Source organism: Ochotona princeps, chromosome X (genome assembly GCF_030435755.1).
Source record: "Ochotona princeps isolate mOchPri1 chromosome X, mOchPri1.hap1, whole genome shotgun sequence".
NCBI lineage: Eukaryota > Metazoa > Chordata > Mammalia > Lagomorpha > Ochotonidae > Ochotona > Ochotona princeps.
The window spans coordinates 42,566,337-42,589,627 of record NC_080865.1 but is presented as its reverse complement, the minus strand read 5'-3'; positions in this window follow the sequence as shown (position 1 = coordinate 42,589,627).

The following is a 23,291-nucleotide window of genomic DNA, read 5'->3' as shown; positions in this document are numbered from 1 at the left end:
GGACCTTGGGGTTAGATCTGGTCCTCTGGTTGGGCCTTAGCATCACATATGGATTAAATGTTGAATTTACATAGCAAGATTATCTGAGGATTTTAGTCTTTATGACTTAATCAAGTTGTTGTAACTTGGGAAGGAGGTGTACTGGGATCTCAGCCACCTAAGCTGCTAAGGAAGGGGTAAGATTGGGAATACTGGTACATCAAAATATCAGGCGATCTTTTGCGCATGGAAAGCTCAGATGTGACACAGACAGGCGTGTATGTGTGTGTGTGCACGCACACGTGTGAAAGAGACAGGGAGAGAAGCAGACTTCCAGAGAAAAAACCTGGCAAAAGTAAGACAAGCAATCTGGCCCTATCTAAGCAGGCTTGGCACTCAAGAGTGGACCATTAGAACTGGCAATCCAGTTACACAGATGCCCCAAAGGATACAGTGAATGAGCAGTGATTCCTGGGTACATTACTCTCACCCTGCTCAGGGCAGACATGGCCGGTGGCTGAGCCAACAGCTGAGCTTCATGACGTCAGCTGAGAGGGCTGAGTGGGTCTTCCAAAGCTACCAACACCTTCCTCAAAAATACATCCTCAGGACAAATCTGCCACTGTTCTCTGGGCATTTAGGCTTTAGCTGATCTCAGTTGAGGAATGGTTTCTGAGCCTGCAAAGGAGCTGGGGCATACGGTGATTTCTTGAGGCTACGACAGTAGTACTTTGCTGGCAGATCCGAGTCTGCCCTTCCAGTCGCATGCAGTTCTGTGTTTGCTTTTTTGAGGCAGGATGTGACCAAGCTAGGCCTTCCTGTTCCTGCCCTGCAATGTACTCTGTCCGTTCCCTGGATGGAGCTCCTGTGTCTCCTCTGCAGAGCAGAGCAGCTCCCCCACGCAGCCGGGTGATGGAGGAAGGGGGAAGAGAAAGAAGGGAGGTTGTTTCATGGAGAAAGCTCTGTCAAGATTGTCACTTTTCCCTTAGAAGGGTGATTCTTTGACAAGTACTTTGTTTCTACTCCATTTCTTTTGCCAGTCTGATTTTCTGAGGGGGAGCTAAAGACTTTGTGTACTAGTTTGTTTTTTTTTTTTTTTTTTAAGTGGAGAAAACTCACCCTTAACTGTAAAGCTGAGTAACTCCAGTTAAAAGATCCAAGTAAGGCTTCTGCCCAAGTATGGGAAACTCTCCATCCCTCTCTCCACTTAATTAGAAAAATGATCTGCCGAGTAGTGAGTCATGCTGCCCATCCGCAAAGAGCACTGTCTCTAGCCAGAGCCAGGAATCACAGAGGCGATAAATGTCAGTAGTTATGACAAAGGAAACAGGCGCATGGACTTAGATTCCTGATGCCAGCAGCTGTTTGGACCACCTTTGCCCCCTCTAGTGCAATAGAGAACGCACCGCGCGGGGCTGCCGTCATCAGTGACGCCCATCAAGGCAGCAGCAGATCATCTATGTATTCTGATGAAAGGGGCACTTGGGAGCAACCCCGGCTCTTTACACAGACTGGCAATTATTTTTATTGAGGAAAGTGCACATACACTGAGCTGTATGAAGTGTGCTGCTTGCAAATATACAGTTTGGTAAATGTTTATACGCACAGCATACATATATACCTGTGTGTAAACACCACTAACATAAACATAGAGAATAGTCGCCACACTCCAGAAGATTGTGTTTGCCCCTTCCATTCTGGGACTTCTTTATTTACATGCACTAAGTGTTGCAATTAAATATTTGTGATCAGTGATATCCTGATGGATGTTTTGCAACCACTTCCAGTAGAAACACAGGAGTGCTCCACTTTAGCATTTACCAATGTTTGTGGTGCAAATATTTCCTTCGTGACTGATTTGAAGCTACCAACAGTTTAACTGCTGGTTCCCCAAACTGTGGAAAATTTAGCAGTTACCTGCAATAAGCCAGGGCAGATTGGCCCTATTACCCCACTGGTTGCAATGAGGGATCAAAGAAAAGCAAGCTCACCTATCTACGCAGCCCAGCCTAGCGCAGTGCACAGAGAAGTAACCATTCAAATACTTTCAGGCCCAGCCTCCTTATGAGAGTTTAAAATGATCTTCAACTTCTTTCATCCATATAACAGACATCATTTCTGTCCCTACTGTGTGGCAAGTTCTAGTCACAAATATGAGTAAACCACAGTTCTGTCTCTCAAAGAGCTTGAGTAATTCTTTTTTTTTTTTTAATTTTTAAAGATTTATTTATTTTATTACAAAGTCAGATATACAGAGAAGAGGAGAGACAGAGAGGAAGATCTTCTGTCCGATGTTTCACTCCCCAAGTGAGCCGCAACAGCCGGTGCGCGCCAATCTGAAGCTGGGAACCAGGAACTTCCTCCAGGTCTCCCACGCGGATGCAGGGTCCCAATGCATTGGGCCGTCCTCAACTGCTTTCCCAGACCACAACCAGGGAGCTGGATGGGAAGTGGAGCTGCCGGGATTAGAACCGGCGCCCATATGGGATCCTGGGGCTTTCAAGGCGAGGACTTTAGCCGCTAGGCCACGCCACCGGGCCCGAGCTTGAGTAATTCAACGTTTAGAAAGAGCCACACACATATGAAATTGTACAATAGTGCCTTCTTCCCACCCCACCTCCACCTTTTATCTGCAGGGGATGCGTTTCAAGGCCCCCACCCCCCGTAGACGCCTGAAGCTGTAGGTAGTGCCAAACTGTCTGTGCATTGTGTTTTTCCTGTAACCATATGCCTCTGATGAAGCTTAATCTGTACATTAGGCACAGAAAAAAAAATAGCAAAAATTATTACTGATAAAACAGAAAAATTATAACATATACTACAAAAAAGTTACATCAATGCTGTGTTTGTTATTTGAAAAATTCAATAAAAATATTGACATTTTCAGACTGTGGTTGAAAATGAAAGTACAGGTAAGAGAGAAACTACTATATATGCAATATGTTCTAGGGACTAGGGTTGAGGACTGCCCTGGGACTTAGGAAGGGCCCATGTCTGCCTTGGAATCAGGAATGCGATTCATCACTTTGCAAAGTCTCTTGAGACAGGAAGAGCAATATCCATCCCCTACATGCCTTTCACCCCTTCTGTGCTATCTAATCTTAGGTCACTTAACATCTCTGAACTTTGGATCTTCCGTCTCATAAATGTAAATCAAATGTAGTTTATTAAATAAATAATTCATGTGTAGCACTTCACACAGTTAAAACTTACTAATTATTAGCCATTGGGATTTATTAGTTGCTGACTTGAGCAAGCGCTGATCATCTCAAAGATTCACTTGTTTCACTTTTTTTCATCTGTGAAATGGGAGTAAAGTGCCAGCCTTGTTAGTGTTGTCATGAAAATTAAATAAGATCATATATGTGAATCATCTGGCTCAGAGACTATTTTTAGCACATTCTGGCCTTTCTCCTTCCTAATTTCATTCTTCTTTCTTTTTTAAGTGTTCACTTATTTTTATTGTAAAGGCAAATATACAGAAGGAAGGAGATACAGAGAAGATCTTCCATTGCTGACTTACTCCCTGAGTGGCCCCAACGGCCAGAGCTGAGCCAATCCGAAGCCAGGAGCCAGGAATCTCTTCTGGGTCTCCTATGTGGGTGCAGGGTCACAAGGCTTTGCAGTGAACTGGAAGGGAAGTGGGGCCACTGGAATTAGAATCAGTGCCCATATGTGATCCCAGCACATGCAAGGCAAGGACTTTAGGCAGTAGGCTGTTGTGCCAGGCCCTCTTCTTTTTTTAAGATTTAGGGTTTTTTTTTTTTTTTTTTATTGAAAAGACATATTTACAGAGAGAAGGAGAAACAAAGATCTTCCATCCACTGGTTCGCTCCCCAAGTGGCCACAACAGCTAGAGCTGAACCAGTCGGAAGCCAGGAGCCAGGAGCTTCTTCCTGGTGTCCCACATGGGTGCAAGATCCCAAGGCGTTGGACCATCCTTGACTGGTTTCCCAGGCCACAGGCAGGGAGCTGGAAGAGAAGTGGAAAAGCCAGGACTTGAACCACTGCCCATATGGGATCCCGGAGCATGAAAGGCGAGGACTTCAGCTGCTAGTCTACATGCCAGGTCCTTCTTCTTTCTAAAATACTGATTCCTGGCCTCTCCTAAAAAAAAATCCAGTTCTAACAAATTGGAAAATAAATTCATTCATGCCATTTAAATTTTTGATTCTGAAATAATTATAAATTCATAAGAAGTTGTAAAAACTGTGCTATAGAGTTCTGTGGCACTTCATGTTGACAGCTTACAGAACCAGTGAATCCACAGGGCTTATGCAGTTTTTACTGCCAGCTTTACATGTACTCTGTATATGAACGTGTGTGTCATCCCTTATAATTTTAGCCCATATGTAGATTTATATCACCAACACCACAACTGGGATACATCACCACAAAATCTCCATCATACTACCTCTTAGTGTTTTTAACCACTCTCCCCATTGCTTAACCTCTGTAAATCAAGAACCTGTTTCCCATCCACATGACTTTGTTGTTTCAGGAATGTTAGGTAAAATTATTCATGTCATCTGCAAAAACCATGTTACCTGACATTTTCATTCAACATAACTTTCTTCAGATCCTTGTAAGTTATTCCACCTATCCATAACTTATTCCTTTTTGTTGCTGAGTAGTAGTCCATGATCTGAATATATCACAGTTCATTTAGCCATTCACCTGTTCAGCAACATTGCTTCTAGATTGGAACTGTTACAAACAATGCTGCCATGAATATTCACACAACATTCCTAAGTTTTCCTTTCTCTGGGATAAATAGCCAAGAGTACAGTTACCTACTTGTATGGTAATTACGTAGTTTTTAAAGAAATTATCAAGCTACTTTCTGGAATGACTGTGTCCATTTCACATTCACACAGGCAACATATGAACAATGCAATTTCCTAACATCCTCACCAGTTTTTCCTAGTGCTAGCAGTTTTGATCATTGTGCAGTGATATGGTATTATAGCCTTAACTTCCTTAACTTAGATTTCCCTAATTGCTAATAGTGTTGAACATTATTATGTCTTTGTTTTCTATCTGTCTATCCTCTTCAATGAAATATCTATTTCATGACTTTTGTCCATTCTTTTTTTTTAAGATTTATTTAATTTATTACAAAGTCAGATATACAGAGAGGACGGGAGACAGAGATGATTCACTCCATCCGATGATTCACTCCCCAAGTGAGCCGCAACGGGCCGGTGCATGCCTATCCAAAGCCAGGAACCTGGAACCTCTTCCAGGTCTCCCACGCGAGTGCAGGGTCCCAAAGCTCTGGGCCATCCTCAACTGCTTTCCCAGGCCACAAACAGGGAGCTGGATGGGAAGTGGAGCTGCCGGGATTAGAACCGGCGCCCATATGGGATCCCGGGGCGTTCAAGGCGAGGACTTTAGCCGCTAGGCCACGCCGCCGGGCCCTGCCCATTCTTTTTTAATTTGAATCATTTTCTTTTAATTGTGCATGTTTATGAGGCACATTGCAATAATTCAGCATGTATTCAATGTGTGAAAATCAAATTATGTCAGTTAGCATATCTTGTCTTCCAATATTTCTAAATATTTTGATTAACAATAATTGTACATATTAATGGGGTAAAGTGCCATTTCAAGAAAGGTGTATAATGGGTTCTAATCAAGTCAGGTTAATTATCTTTTTTGAAGATGTATTTACTTGAAAGGCAGAGTTAGAGAGGCACAGTCACACACACACACACACACAAAATCTTCTATCTGCTGTTTTACTCACCAAATGGCTACAGCAGCCAGATTAAAACTAGAATACTGAAATCCCACCCAAGTCTCCCATGTGGGCAGTAAGGGCCCAACCAATTGGACCATCTTCAGCTGCTTTCCAAGATGCGTTAGCAGGAAGCTGGATCAGAAGTAGAGCAGTGCGGGGGCAGAGGGCAGCATGATTGCTTAACTGGCTAATCCTTCATCTCCAACCACCAGCATCCCAAATGAGAGACAGTTTGTGCCCCAGTTGTTCCATTTCCCATCCAGCTTCCTGCTTATGGCCTGGAAAAACAGTAAAGGATGGCCCCAAAACTTGGAGACCCTGCACCAACATGGGAAACCTGGAAGAAGCTGCAGGCTCCTGGCTTTGGATCAGCTCTGTTTCTGCTGTAGTGGCCATTTAGGAAGTGAACCAGCAGATGGAAGATCTTTCTCTCCGTGAGTCTGCCTTTCCAATAAAAATGAGTAAATCTTAAAAAAAAAAAAAAAAGAAAAAAGTAGAGCAGTGGAACTCAAACTGGCACTCGTATGGAATGCCAACATTCAAACTGCAGCTTAACTTGCTGTACTACAACATAGGCCCCAAATCAGTAATTAATCTTTCTTTCCTTTGTCATTACTTATTGAGATTTCTGGGTATCAGATCGGAGTTGGATAGAATAAGTTCCTAGCGTTACACAGCACAGTAGAGTGAGTATAGTTCACAATAACCTAGTAGATATTTTTTTGAGCAAATTATTTTCTCATTGGGTTGTTTGGTCAGCTAGTTACTGCTTAGTTTTGTAAGTGTGTTCTAGATACTAGTCCTTTCTTGACTGTAGTTTGATTTTTCCCACTTTGCAACTTTTCTTTACATCCTTTTCAGGTGGGCTTTTGTGGAATAGATAAGTGTGATACTACTAAGGTTCTTTCCTTCTTCCTTATAAGTTTGGTGTCAAATCTAAAAACTGCCTAAATGTGGATTCTAAAAACTTTTTCACAATTTTTTCTGAAAAAAAAGTTCTAAAGATTTGTGTTTATATTTACTTATCATTCATTTTGACTTAATTTTTTTGGTTTAGGTTGAGGTTTTGGTTTTGTCTGTTTACCTGTTGATGTTAATGACTTCAGTACCATTTGTGAAACCAGTTACACAAATTTTGTTGGTCTGTTTTGAGGTTCTTCATTGTGTTCTGTTGCTCGTATGCTTATTTATCCCCTGTGCCACACGATTTTGATAACTATATTCATATTATACATTATACAGCAGATAAACTATATAGTAAGCCGTATCTTGGAAAGTAATTTCACCCACATTACTCCTATTTTTTTCAAGAATTTTTAGCTGCTCCAAGGGTCTAGTGTTTTTTCAAAAATATTTTAGAGCAAACCTGCATATGCCTGCAAAAATCTTATAAGATTTGATGGGCATTGAGTTATTAAACCAACAAATAAATTTGGGAAGACTTGATATCTTTACTGTTAAGTCTTTCAATCCATGAACACAGAGTATCTGTTTATTTAGGCAATCTTTGACTTCTTTTCTGAATATTCAGTAATATTGTTAACTAAATATGCATCCTGTGAAAGTGTTGTACATAGACATTTCCCTTTGATAAATTGTAAATGATGTTATGTGTTTTTAAATCGATTTCCGCGTGGTCAGTGTTATTATTTGGAAAATGTCTTTTCAGTATTGACCGTGTATCAGCAACTTTATTGAACTCATTCGTTTGTTCTAAGAGTTTACAAGTGAATTATTTGGGATTTTCTATGCAGATAATTGCTATCATCTGAAAATGGAATTTTTTATTTATTCCCTTCCAACTTTTGCTTGCGTTTTAATTTCTTTTACTTGCCTTATTAAGCTGGCTAAAACATTTATTATTTGAGTAAGAGTGATGATAGTAAAAACACTTGCCTTGCTCTGATATTCCACCACTAAGTTTAGTGTTAATTGAAGGATTTCTTGTTTGTTTGGGGCTTGCTTTTTGTTATTTTGGTAGATGTTCTTTACTAAGCAGAGAACGTTCTCCCACCCTTCCTACTTTGAGTTCATATCATATATAGGTGACAGATATTGTCAAATAATTTTGCAGAATAGTTTTTGCTTACAATTTGTTTATGATTCTTTTGCCTGATGATGTGTATATTACATAGTTTATTTTAGAATAAAATTACCACCTGGTCATAGTATATTATTACTTTTATATAATGCTAAATTCTTTTTTTTTAAAGATTTTATTATTATTGGAAAGCCGGATATACAGAAAGGAGGAGAGACAGAGAGGAAGATCTTCCATCCGATGATTCACTCCCCAAGTGAGCCGCAACGGGCCGGTACGCGCCAATCCGATGCCGGGACCAGGAACCTCTTCCGGGTCTCCCATGCGGGTGCAGTGTCCCAATGCATTGGGCCGTCCTCCACTGCTTTCCCAGGCCACAAGCAGGGAGCTGGATGGGAAGTGGAGCTGCCGGGATTAGAACCGGCGCCCATATGGGATCCTGGGGCTTTCAAGGCGAGGACTTTAGCCGCTAGGCCACGCCACTGGGCCCATATTGCTAAATTCTTTTGCAAGTATTTTGTTAACCATTTTTTGTTCCTATACTTATGAGGCATGTTGCTCTGCAATTTTTGTGTAGCTTGGTGTCATAGTAATATTGACCATTAGGTCAATACTATTTGAATTGAGGCGTGTTCTCTCCATTTTTACAGATTGTGTCAAATTGTGTTACTCTTTCTTTGATGCTTGGCAGAATTCTCCAGTGAAATTGCCTGGGCCTAAACATTTCTATTTTTAGAAAGTCCTAAAATTTTTTTAACTCAATTCTTAGAAAGCATTATTGCATTTAAATTATGTTTCTTGGCTGAGCTTTAGTAGCTTCTGGCTTTGAAATATTGGTCCACTGTTTCTAATTTTTTCATTTATTAGTGTAAAGTGGCTTATAATATTAATTTATTATTCTTTTTAAAAGCTTCAGGATCTGAATTGATGTCCATACCATGCCTTATACTGGTGATTTGTCTTCTCTTTTCATGTTTGTTGTTCTTACCAGATGTTTATGATTTTTTTAAGATTTATTTATATTTGAAAGGCAGAGTTATACAGGGAGAAAGGTAGACAGGCAGAGAGTTTCCATTCTCTTGTTCACTCCCCAAATGGCCGCAATGACCAGAGCTGTGCTAGTCCAAAGCCAGGAGCTTCTTCCAAGTTACATGGGTGCAGGGGCCCAAGGACTTTCCCAGGCCATAAGGAGGGAGCTGGAACACATATGGAAAATCCAGGACACAAACCTGCATCCACATGGAATGCTGGCCCAGCAGACAAAGGCTTAGGCTGATATACTGTGACACTGGCCCAAAAATAGGACAAATGTACAAGCTTTTTACGTAAGAGTTTGTATAATGAGCTGCTCATTTTTGAACTGGAAACTAGAAAAGAATGGAAAGTGGAAACTTATTATGCAGTATTCACTACTAATAAAACATACGGAGAACCACTCTAGCATTCCCTCTTTATAATTTTTGTATAGCAAGTATAAAGTCTAAATGGTGCACAGATCGATTGATTTTAAAACATCTCATTTCCTACTCCTCTTTCCATGAGAGTTCGGTTTGAATCTCCAGTTGCCTAGCAATGCACTTTCTAGGAAGGTAAAATACAGTGACCTCCCCTCCTGGAATCTTTCCACATTTGGAAGCAGATAGCAGTTGTTCAAGGCAGGCAGGAGAGTGTATGGAAACGATCTATTCTGAGCCCAGATTAAGAACTAGATTTTTCTTTCATTGATTTTATTAACAAAATGTATTTATTTAAAGGCAGAATGGCAGGAGGAGATCTTTTGTCACCTGGTTTCACTCTGCAAATGCCAGTCACAGCCGAGGCTGGGCTGCACTGGAGCCTGTAGTTCAGAATGCAATCAAGGTGTTTTACGTGAATGGCAAGGAGACGTTAGTTCAACCATCATGTGTTGCCTCCCACGGTGTACATTAGTAAAAAGGTGGATCAGGGGCAAAGCCGATCACCTGCTGTGATGTTTCTGATTTGTGATATGCTGGTGTCCCGAGGAGCGTCTTAACTGCTGCGCCAAATGCCAGCCCTGGCTCATTAATTTCTCTTGATCACGTTCTTGCTTATAGTTGAGTTATTTTCTGTCTAATACTTATTTTTCCTTTATTTCTTTTTTGGGGGGTCTGGCTTTTCTGTTTTCCTTCTGGTTCAACTTTATTAGAGGTAGGAACTTAGGAATTTGCGGCCTTTTTTCTAATGTAAGCATTAAGTGCTATAAATTTTCTTATTGGCATTGTTTTAGATACATCTCACAAATTTTGACATATTGTAATTTAATTTTCTTTTTTTTCAAAGCTTTGCTTTACTTTTTAATTTGCAAGACAGAGTTACAGAAATAGGGGAAGAAGCAGAAAAAAGAGAGCTGTTCTATGCACTGTTCAATCCCGAAATGACCACAGCAACCAGAGCTGGGCAACGCCAAAACTGGTAGCCTATAAATTAATCCAGATCTCCTATGTGGGTGGCAGAGACTCAAGGACTTAGGAATTCCACTGCCTTCCTGAGCACATTAGCAGGGAAATTAATTGGAATCTAAGCAGCCACGACTCAAAATTGGCACTCAATGCTATGCCAGTATCATAGGCCATGACTTAACAAGCTGTACCACAACACTGGTTCCTGTAATTCAATTTTCATTTAGTTTTATGTATTTTTAGATTTCCATTGGGACTTCCTCTTTGACTCATGGATTGTTTAGAAGTGTGTTGTTTAATTTCTAAGTGTTTGAGCTTTTCCTCTTGTCCATTGTTAAAGCTGATTTATAGTTTGCTCCATTTATGGTCAGAAACTACACTTAGTATGACTTCAAATATCATAGATTTATTGATGTTTGTTTTATAGCATAGTACACAGTTTACCATGATAGAATTCATGTGAGTGCTAAAAAAGCATCTGTTCTGTTCTTTTGTTTGATGCAATATCCTGTGCATGTTTGTTACATTCCATGGATTGATGGTGTTGAGTTCTTCTTCTTCTTTGTTGATATTCTGTCTAATAGTTCTATCAATTACTGCCAAGTCAAAAAGCTGAGGATTCATTTATTTCCTCCTTCCATTTTTTGCTTTTACATCTGTGTTTTGTATTACCTTCATATGAGTTACTTGAACTTTTGTTTGGAATTTCATTTCTATGTGCTTGTAGTGTTTCAGTAAATCTCTAGATACTTTTGTTTTATGTATTGCTTAATGTATACATCTTATCACAAATGGTGCAATGTTTTTCTATTGCTTAAAGTATAGAAAATTTTCCCTTTATATGTTTTACTTTCTCTATTTACATTTGTCTTAAACTTCTCCACATACATGTAAAGCCATATCAGATAGTATTATAATTTTTGTCTCAACCACAATATGTATAATTCATAACATTCAAGTAAAGAGCAAATCTGTCAGTTACTCATATTTTTGCTTCCTATTGGTCCATGGCTCGTTTTTGATAATTTCCTTGTATTCAGAGAACTTCCTTTGACCCTGAAGGCTAGGTCTCTTAGTTTTCCCACCACAGAGAATGTCTTGACTCTCCATGATCCCTAAAGGATATTTTCATGAGATGTAGGATTCTAGGTTGACAGCTCTTTTATTTTAGCAATTGAAAATGTGCCACCTTTTTTGGTGGCCTCCATGATTATTCATGACACTAGTTTATTATTAATGAATTATTTCTCTCTGGTTTGCTTTGTCCTTAGCTTCATAAGTTTAAATATGATTTCTCCTGGCATAAATTTCTTTCAGCTTATTCTATTTGAGCTTGCTTACATTTTTAATTCTATAGATTCATATCCCTCACCATACTGGGAGAGTTTTATCCTTCAGTTAATCAAATACTTTTTCAGCCTCATTTTATTTCCTCACTCCTCCTGGGATTCTGGTGATACAGATCTTAGACCATCCTTTATTGCCCTTAGGTCTCTAATGCTCTTCCATGCTTCTTTTTTCCAGCTCATTTTTCTCTCTGCTGCTTAGATTGCATAATTTCTTTTTAAAAATTCTTACTTATTTTTATTATTATCATTTTATGATACAGTTCCATAGGCCCTGGGATTTCCCTTATCCCCTCCCCAATTCCCCCCAACTCCCCACTGAGTTCCCCTATATCATTGCTGTACTATAGTTCTTCATCCACAGTCATATGTCCATCATTGCAGGCATGGACAATGGCAGAGTCCAGCATCCTATTATCAAGATACAGTAAACAGTTTCATTGGGAGTCCATCTTTGTGTGGAAATAGAGATGCATACTGCATTGTATCCTCACATCTGGATATCATAGTCTCCATAACACAGTTACTAAACATCCCCTTAAGTGAAAAGGCACAAAACAGAATCAACAACAGGAAAGAAAAAATAGAAATTTACAATGCCATGAAGTTAAATAACATGCCACTGAATGACTAACATATCGCTGAAAAAATGAAAAGGAAAATCAAGAACCTTCTTGAAGAAAATGATGCTTCTGTATGATTGATGAGTCATTGAAGAATTTAATGAAGAAAGTTTTTAAAGAGTGGAAACTAACAAAAAAATTAAAATCAATGAGATATGGTTTCCACTGATCTTTATTGGGGAAATGTGTCTTCTGTAGGCAACAAATAGATGGGTTTTGTTTTTTAATTCAGTCTACTAATCTTTGACGTTTGATTGATGAGTTTAAGCCATTTACATTCAGGGTTAATACAAATGGGTGGTACTTTGGTCCTGTCATTTTAGCAATGGGTTGTTTATTGATTTAGGCTTCTGTTATTTTACTGGGATGTTATACACATTTGCCTTTGGTTTTGTTGGGCGCTATTCCTTTTCTCTGTCAAGAGAACGTCTTGAAGTATCCTTTGTAGTGCAGGTTTGGAAGAGGTGAATTCTTTTAACTTTTCTTTACTGTGAAAGAATTTTATTTCATTTTCAAAGACAAAGGAAAGCTTTGCTAGGTAAGTTATCCTGGGCCGACAATTTTTTCTTTTAGAATCTGGAATATGTCACTCCATTCTCTTCTTGCCTGTAGAGTCTCCAGTGAGAGATCTCCTGTGAGTTTAATTGGCATTCCTTTATACATCAATTTTTTTTTTTACGTGCACATTTAAGGATCATTTCCTTATATTCGATTGAAGAGAGCTTGATTATCATGTGTCATGCTGAAGATCACTTTTGGTCAACACTGTTGGGAGTTCTGTGCCCCTCCTGCATGTTGTTTCCCTATTCTTTGTCTAGATTGGGGAAAATTTCCCTTATTATTTCATTAAATACATTTTAAACCCAGCTTCTCTTTCTGCACCTTCGGGGACTCCCATAACTCTTATATTAGGTCTTTTAATAGTGCCTTTCAGTTCTTGAATCTGTTTTTTCTTGCCTGATCCAGCTCTACTTCCAGGTTTTTGTTTGTTTCCCCCTGGTGACACGAAATATCTTCTAATTTTGGGAGTCTTTCTTCTGCTTCCTTCATTCTATTTTGGAGACTCTCCACTGTACTTTTAATTTACTTTACTGTATTCTTCATTTCTGATAGATCAGCTTTCATTTGATTCATTTCCAGTGTGACATATTCCTTAAAAATCTTGAATGTCTGCTTTATGTGCTTCTCGTTGTTGATAAGAAGCTTTATAACAAGTGTTTTGAATTCTGCATCCCCCATTTTCTCGATGTCTTCCTCAGTTAACTCTGAGGTTGGCAAAGGCTCTTGCTCCTTTGCAGGGGAGTCTTCAGGAATATTCATTGTGCCTCTGTCTCTTCTTTTGCTTTTGGTCATTGTACTTCTGGTAATGAGATTGTTCTCCTTGGGGCACGTTTCTAAGCTGTGTCACCCACAGGTCTACAGTTCAGTTTTACTTATTGCCGTTGGTACACAACTCTTTGTTTGCAGCTAATTGTGCCACTCCCTCCAGTGAGTTCAGGTCTGGGTTCTTATGTTAGATTTACACGATGGTCTCCATAGTCCCAGCTCCTGGCTCACCACTCTCTACCTCCTGTGATACTTTACTGAGGCTGTACCATTCTCCCTGTACAACCTTTCTCCCACTTCCGGTTGGAGTAGGTCCCAGGATTAGGGAGATACCAGGTGTCCTATATAGTTAGGTTCTCTGTAGTGCTGATCTTGCCAGAATCTGTTGACCTTTAGGCCCAAGGGCCACATGGACCTATTTTGGCTCGTAGAATGCCATAGTCGGTATTATTTTCCTGTGGGACAGTGCAATGCACTGAGCTCAGTGAGTTCTCACTGAGCTCAGCACATGCGCAGCTCACTATTTTTTCTGCAGTCTTAGAGTCTTTGCCACACTGTAAGAAATGGCACCTGATGTGCCACTACTAGAGTTCTTAATCTGCTGACCTCAGGTCTGAGGGCTATCTGGACTTGTATTGGGTAGAACCTGTAGGATGCCACGTTGTTGCAGTCCACTGAAACTGAAATGAGTTCACTCCTAGCTCAGTGCATGTGCAGTACTGTCCATAGCCCTTGCCTTCTTAAAGAAAATGGCACCTAATTCGGCTCTAGGAGGCGACCTGGGCTGTGAAATCCACCCTGTTCCCACACTGCACATCTGGGATCTGTGCTCTGTCTCTGCTCCTGGTCAAATCAAACAGACCAGCAGGACGAGCAGTTCTTTGTCTGCGTTCAATTCTGGAGCTTCAGGTAAATATCCCTTTCCACCTTGTTGCTGATGGGGTTCGGCTGCTGGTGTGATTCGGATTGCCAGTAACTGAATGCCGCTGGAGTATCAGTCACTGCAACGCCACACCATTGTGCCCGCTGCTTTCCTGTGTCTGTCAGTCTCCAGGTACCCCCTGCTGTTGTTCTGCCCTCTTCTATTTCCTGGAATGTGCCCTCTCTGCTTCACACTAGCTAATATTCCTTCATCTGTTTAAATGTGTCCTTATTCTACTCTGCCATCTTGATTCTCAGATTGCATAGTTTCTATTGTTCTAGCCCCAAGATCACTAAATTTTTTGCTGTGCATTGGGTATTATTTGCATGTCCCCCAAGAGCCCATTATGGCTGGAAGTTTGGTCTCCGAGATGACAATACGGAGAAGTGATGGAAACTGTGGGAGGTAGAGCCTAGTGCAAAGTCCTTGAGTCATCAGGGGATGCTCTTAGAAGATAGTTTTTGTGGGACTCCTTATCAGTTCTTGTGAAAGGAATATTATACAGTCCTGAATATGGTCCCACTCAGCCTCTCTCTGTTCCTGATTGGAAAGTCAATTACTTACATTCTCCCATACATGCTTTTGTCATTGTTATCCATGGCATGAGGTGATGTATCCAAGAACAAACTCTCAGCATAGAGCTTGTGCTAAAGCATCTGGTGTTTCACCCTCCAAAACTGTGAGCTGAGTTAACCTCTATTTCATAAGTGGCTTATGTTAGATTTTCTGTTATAGTAACACAAAGCTGACTAATTCATCTTTTCTCTATCATTTTTTCTATAATTGAGCCCATGCAGTGATTTTTAAATTTATGATACTGTATTTTTCAGTTCTCTAATTTCAAGTTGGGTTCTTTTTCAATATCTTCTGTTAATTGTATTGTTTTTCATAACTGATTATTATAGGATGGCTACCTTAACATTCTTACCCTGGAGTTGCAATATCTGCATCTTAGTGTTGTTGTGTGTTGACTGTCTTTTCTCATTCATGTTTCGACTTTCCAGATTCTTGGCATAATGAGCACATTTTTATTGTCTCCTGAACATTTTGGCTATTAAGTTAGAAGACTCCAGATCCTATTTAAATATTCTGTTTTAGTATGCAGTCAGTCTGTTTATATTTAAGGTGTAGCCCCTGGCCTAATTTTGGGGCTGTGGCTCCAATGGTAATTTAGTTTTCATAACCCTTGCAAGTGCTATTTTGGTCTGGTTTGTTTACCTGATGCAGCTGCAGCAGTCCAGCTTGGTCTCTACTATACTTCACTTAGAAGAACACACTTCCCAGGATTGACACTGCCAGGTAGGGGTGAAGGACTCCAGTCTTCATCCTTACTGATGTTTCCAGTGCTGGCAAATGGTTATTCCCCAGGCCCATGACTAATCTCCTCCAGAAAAGGGATAAGAATACAGGATTACAGATCAAAGAGCACTTCAGCAGGCCAACTGTCTGGGCAGCCTGGTGCCAACAAAGCTCCCACTCATTCTCTACCAATATCACCAGGGAAGGAAAGAATACCTTCTGCCGTGGAGGGATGCCTGGGAAGGTGCCAGACCCAAGTTGCCTTCTGCCAGGAAATGCAGGATCAAGGCCTGCATTTCCACTCATTTTTTTTTTTTTTTGGTCATGAGTACTTTATTTTCACAAGGCCCAGAAGGAAAATGCCAATATATGAAGACCATACATATGCACACTAACAACCTCAATTATACCTCTCTTCAGGAGGCTTGACTGATTTCTAATGGCCTATTGGGTTAAGTAGCTAATCTGTAGCCTATAACAATACAAATTATTCTCAGAACTCAGTGGGGTGTGGGGGACACAAAATCCTGTCACCAAAAGCTCAAAGAATTCCAATTTGTTTTGGCAGCATGTGACTGATGTTTGTACGTGCAAGGTATGACAGTAGGACCTGAGTCTGGGACTTGATGTTTTTAGACCGATCATTTTCCATGTCTTTCTCAAGAGTAAGGCAAAAAAAAAAAAAAAAAAAAAAAAGGCGGTTCCTTCTGCCTAACATTGTATAAAATGGCTAAAAGAGCTCCTATACCATCCACGATGCCCTCAGTTCCTTTTCTGTGGTCATAGGCCATCAACAACGGAACACAGGCAAAAGAATGAGGCAGAAGCAGCCTGAAACATCCTCCCATCTACATTTTCAGAATTATAAACTGTTTCAGACAAACAGCAGAGAGAAAAATGTCAGATCTTAACATTTTGCCACATTTACTTCAGATCGTTTCTAAGAAACAGCTCTTTATAGATTCAGCTGTGAGCCCCACCCTATCCTGGCTTAGAGGTAGCAATAATTTAAATGGGCTATTTACAATTCAAATGCACGTATTTGTGCTTTCACATATGTATGCATCCATAAATAATATGAAACCTTATTTAGCATGTTTTTAAACTTTGTATAAACAACATCATACTGTGTGTGCATGTTCTGCAAATATTTTAATTATGCTTTTGAGATTTATCCATGCTGATACACAAGTTTATTCGTTTTAATTGCTGTGTACTCATTCATATAATGGCTACGCCACAATTTATTTATCTATTTGGTGTTTAGAGATTTAGGTTTCCTCTCATTTTCCACTGGTTACACATAATGCTGTTATTTAATGTATTTTGAAGCATTTGAAAATGTCCACTACTTCAAGTTCAGTCAAATTCAATGAGCAGTACACTTCCAATAAATAATCCTCATGTATCATCTATGGGAAACCTTTGGAAGTTACAAAGCCAAAACCCAGCCCTTTTTGATTGGATGGGACATGATTATTACATCAGGTTGGCTGGATCCTGTGTGGAGCTGTGAGTCTTTGGGATGCAGGCAGGGAACCCCTACACAAGGATCTTTCACACCTACTATCACTCTCTTGGCCTTGACCCATCAGAGCAACCCTAACCCTTATTAAGTTCTTCTAGTCTTTGTCAACACCATGTTCACATCTTCAGATTCATTTGTTAACCTTGAAGCCCTGGGGTCCCAGATCATCTATTCTATGCACACGCGCACTTACTCTTTCCCTCCCCGCTTCCATCCCTTTCTCATTCTCTTTCTCTCTTCCTCTCTCCAGCTCTCTCAAACAAATAAATAAATAAACCAACCAGAGGAAACTTAGGTGGAGCACACCATTCCCAAAGTGAAGTCCAAGTGTCATTCTCTGTGGTCAGATGAACCCCATCCTTTTATTTCACGAGTATCCTGAGCCCCTGGAGTATGCCAGGATCTGCAGAAAGTTCTCAGTGCTGAATGAAATTTACTTCATGGAATTATTACTTCAGGGACATTAGGACTAATCTGGTACTACCCTTTGTTGCTTTTGGTCTTCATCAATGAGCAAGGATTGTGCATATCTAGAGTGCCTTTTAACTCTGTGTGTGTGTGTGTGGTCACTCCTGAATGTTCAACAATCATTCAGCTGTCCCCTCCCCTTGTGACAGGCCCTTGTGAGAACCTAGAGATTCGAGAATAAGGACAATCCAATCCCTGTCCTGAGAAATAAACCCTTCAGGGTGTATGATGCTATTGGTGAGTGACTGTGTGTGGCAATGGGTTGCATCTAGTGAGAGTGCAGAGAAGGTTTCTGACTCTGCTCTCATGATTAAGGGGGAAGGAAGGTTTCAGCTAGTCACACAGGATCAGGTAGAGATGTTGTATGGGTATAGTGTAGGATGGCACCGCACACCGAGGGCAGAATAAAGGCAAACGTGGAGGTGTGTTTTTGGAATAGTAAATAACTAAGCAAAAACCAGACGTCAGACTCCAATGAAGGACAAAAAGGTCCAGGAAGTTACACAAGTGAATGAAGTAGGTTATGTACAAGTAAGACCTACACAAGCATGACCATTCGCATTCCGTACATGGAATGCCTTAGGGAGATGTGGGGACCAAGAGAAACTGGAGAGCCAGTGCCCTAAGGGGACAACTGCTTCTGAATCAGTTGTCACATGGAATTATTTGCTCAGTGTCACCACACATGCCAGTTTTTGAAGAAATGCCAGAAGTTCAAATTTTTAAATGTGAAATATTGTCCCTATGCAACATTGACAACCATTTCAAATTTGTAAGCTACACGACCAGAACATGTCTTCTGGCCATTCCTCTGGGGCCTTGGGTATAGTTGTAGCCTGGAGAGCAGAGAGAACTGGGAAGAAATGAGTCAGGCAGATTGCCAAAACCAGATGCCCTATTCTTCCTTTCCACAAACAGCCCAAATCCTGGGTAGTGCAGAGGGGGCACCTACCTGATTTTCAGAACCAGCTTTACACCAGAGCACAGCACTTAGAGTCAAAAAGTTGAAGAAAAGCCGGCTTCACAGCATATCCCTCCTTCCCTTTCTTGGGCCAAACACATCATGTCTGGCTGCTTTAGATTCTAGGCCCCAGTTACTAATTCTCAGAGGGCCAGGACTAGGGTGGGGTGAAAAGCAAAAGGCGCCTGAAAAGGGTGTGGTAAGGATGTTCTCTGGGGAGTTGCCCATATTGGCTGCTGCTGGTTTCACTTCTCGGTTCTGGGCTTCCCTACAAGGCCTAGCAGCCTTGCCAAGAATAGCTACTGCAGACCCCAAGTGCAAAAGGGAAAAAGTTGGCAAATTGGCCTCAGGGTGGGGGAACACTGGCAGAGTCCAGAGATCTTGTCTGGGAACAAGGACATTGCAGGCACCATAGATAAAACTACTTACAAAGGCCCCAGCCCCTGGTATGCTACTATGCCTTGCTAATCTCTCACTTCAATTCCTAGTGCCTGTGATTTCAGCAAGAAAACATCCAGAATGTGTTCAAACCACAGAGTCAAAATGAGCCACTCTTTAAAACAAAAGCCTGAAACATGGCTTTTGGACTCCACGTTCGTGGCTTGGAAGGCAGCCAAGTATGCTGCCTCTGCAGGAGATTGGCACTTCCAGTTCATCCCTTGACAGGGTATAAGAAATGTCACCAGCCATTTCTCCATTTCTCCATACCCTACTCTAATACTGCTCCCTTTCTCCCTGCTTAATCTTGTTCTGTTTTCTTTGCGAATAAGTCCTAACTCCCCACCTCTTTTTCAGGCCAGTAAGCATCTGAGGTGTTGGGACCAAGCTGGGGCGTTGTGTACCTGGGCTAGAGGGGAATTAGAGCTGCACTATACCTAATTGTAAGCAGTAATAAGAGTTTGAAGGGGGGAATATAAGACACAGAATCTTGGGGAGATGCAGAAATCAAAGCTATATTGAGTATTCAGCTAAAATGACAGTCCCTAGAAAAGAAAAAGAAGAAGGAAGGAAGGAAGGAAGGAAGGAAGGAAGGAAGGAGGGAAGGAAGGAAGGAAGGAAGGAAGGAAGGAAGGAAGGAAGGGAAGGAAGGAAGGAAGGAAGGAAAGGAAAAGAAAGAAAGAAAGAAAGAAAGAAAGAAAGAAAGAAAGAAAGAAAGAAAGAAAGAAAGAAAGAAAGAGAGAGAAAGAAAGAAAGGGAAGGAGAAAGGAAGGAAGAAAGGAAAAGAAAGAAAAAGAAAAGGAAAGAAAAGAAGGGTTGGAGGGAAGAAGAAAGAAAAGACTTCGTAGAGTGAGCAGAAAGCTTTGAGCACAGGTTGGCAGTGTAGATCCTTTCTGTTCCTGGCACATTATAGGTGCTTTATTGAACAAATGAATAACGAATCAACTGTAGGCAAACAAATCAGAGGTCACAAACACAAGTCAGGTGGCTTTCCTGTTCTGAAATTCTTAGAGTATCCCTCACTTTTATGCATCTGTTTTGTGCAAGCTTAGGCTAAGGGGTGGGACAAAGGAGAAAGAGGAATGAAATTTGTTCCTCTACTCAGGGGGCTGCAGTCAGTTTAGGGAAGATGGGCACGGACATATAAACAAGCAGAATACATTGTTCCTCTAATTCAGTGGTTAGGAACTACATTAAGTCTTATGTCTCTATTTGGCTAGTTTAGTGCCACTTCATTTCCTGCCTTTAAGTGAAACTTCTAGAAACTGTAACCAACTCATGCCCAGTTTCACTCTAAACACATTGCTTGAGGTTTGCAAACTCAATCAGATTAAAATGTTGGCATTGGCATCAATCACACACTAAATATTATTAATAATATTATTCGAGCTGATGTAAGAGTCCTTCGAAAAATCCTGAGAAATGAAGAGGTGTGTTAATTTTGACGTAAAAATGTTCTGACTCTATACATAGCGTTTTCCTGATACACATTCTCCATAAACTCTTTGACGATGCCTTGTATACATCAACCATTCAAAATGTCTGTATTACCATGTATTGTTTTTAATTTTGTACTAATTCTATATGGTAAACAGTATTATCATGTCCAGTGTACCTATAAGTAAACTGAGATAATGAAATGTTTCCTCAGACTCACACAGTAAGTGACAGAACTTGGGTTCAGCCCTAGGCAAACACATCTCATATCAGAGTGCTTGGATCCAAGACCCTTCTCTACTTCCGACTTCAGCTTTCTGCTAATGTGTACCCTGGGAGGCTGTAGGCAGTAGCTCAAGTAATTGTGTCCCTGCCACCCACACTGGAAACCTAGATTGAATTCCTGGCCCCTGACTTTATTTAGCTTGGCCCAGATCCAGTTTTGGCAAGAATTAAGCCAAATGGGAATAAGCAAATAATTAAGGATAATAAATTATATGTATATTTTGGTGCAAAAAATCTAAAATCTGTATGTATGTAAGTCTTCAAAAATTTGTGTAAAATGTGTGCTATGAAAGAGTGTGTCTGGTTTTCAAAAATTTTGTGCCTAGTTTATCTTTAAATTCCCTTTTCCATGAACTGTATCTAGGGAAATAGAAGTCCCAGTTTTTAATTGGCTATTTGTTGGAAAGGAATAGGGATTGTGTAAGTACAAAGTAAAGTGACCAAGCTCTGATGAAACCAGCCTGATCCTCCTTCTGAACCTGACTGCATGTATTTGTTCTCCTTGTATTTATTGGGCCTCCTTTTATATCACACACATTCCATGTCTAATGATTAATGAAGTTTAATCAGTTAATGAAGTCTAATACCCGGATTTAAGAAGCCATCAGGCTATTGGGAAGGGTGTTCAGGAGCCAGTTTCAGTGGAACATGGCCAGTGCAATAGTCACGGAAAATACTGGGCCAAAACTGAGAGAACACAGTTGATCCAGAGCTAATAGGCTATAACTTAAGGCAGGGCTGGTGGCACAGTGAATGAAGTGAGTGCAAATCAGGAATCCAAAGGAGCAGCAAAATCATGTTCAAAGTTAACATGGTAGCAGCGCAGAATGTTGCGGCATTTTGGATTCTCACATGCCTGTATCAGTTGATACAACCAGATACCAGAATTTGGAACACTGAACTGAATCCACATTCTACCCATTGTTAGAGTTCTTGAGTGGCACAGAAGGAAGATCCTTCTCCCTGAATAAAAACTGAAGCCCTCCTCACATTAGCAGCAAACAGTATCCTTGCCCGGTTGCTCCCACTCTCCTCCCCACCCCTGATATAATTTGGATACCAACGGAACTCTAGCAATTGTATAAGAACAGTGAAGCAAGCAAAATTCCTAACCAATGCAACCTTGACTACATAGCATTCTGGAAACTTCCACCTGGATGTATAGGGTCCAAGCTGGCACTAGACAAGAGGATCTGGGAGCAACTAGGACGTAGCAAACTGACAAGCTGCTAACACATAGTCGGTGCTAAAATTTAAATAACAGCTAAGTCAGAGCATTAAAAAGCAGCCTGAGTTAAAGGTGGGGGAGGATGTTATGGGCATAGCAGATAAAACCACCACCACCAGAATCCCATATGGGTATCGGTTCAACCACTGGATGCTATGCTTCTAATCCAGCTCCTTCTTAATTTACCTGGGAAATCAGGGAGATATGGACCAAGTTTTTGGGATCCTGCACCCACAGGGGAGAAGCAGAAGAAGTTCCTGAATCCTGGCTTCAACCTGGCCTATCAGATATTGCATCCATCTGAGAGAGTGAATTAGAACATGGGAGATCTTTTTCTTTCTCTAACTCTGACTTTCACATAACAACATGAACTTCTTTTTTTAAATGTCGAAAGGGTATGGGAAAAACTCAAGGTAGACTCATTACAGAGGGCAACACTTGTGCTTTGAATATAGTGGAAAGATCAAAGATATTGGTCCCATACCCTCCTATGGCAGGGGTAGAGGTGTGGTGATGTTGAACTGGCCCATGACTCCTGAGGTTCAGCACACTTCCAGGCTCACACAGAGTGCCTAGGGCAGCAGAGGCTATTTGCAGCCCCCATGTTGCTGAGCGGAGAATCGCCCAGTGCCTGGTCAGACTGCATTGACATCCATTACAGAGCGGGTCTGATTGAACATGAAGAGGGGCTTTGACCATCCCTGCTAAGACCATCAAGCCTGGGACAGGCAGGGACTTGGCTGAAATGTAAATAGCATTCCCTTCATTCATGGGCATAAGATAAACATACGTGCCTTTTTATACCATGTACAGATGACATGGCAAAAGTAAAAGCCCGCTAGAACGCATTCATTTTGCTAATGGGCCTGAGAATTTAGCTATGCATCCAAGTGGAAGCTACCCTTGTTTTTGTAGGTATAAATACCTAGATAGACCTGCAGTTCCTGCCCACCCATCCCGAACAAGGAGAAAGCCTGATGTCAGCGGCCAATGAGAATAAAAATTGCCTCATGGAAACAGAGATAACTCACACCCCATTGGTCCTAGGATGTTGCTAAGGACTGCCACTGGTATGTTTCAACTAACTCCTATGTCCTGCATTGCTAACCTTCTAAGGTTTGGAGTTTCTTTGCTCATAGTCTTGCCTGCAACATCATCTCATGGTAAAGGACACGGGGTACTAAACATTAGGAAGCCTATCTTCCTGGAAGAGTATCGAATGGCACTAAACTATAAAGATTCATCTT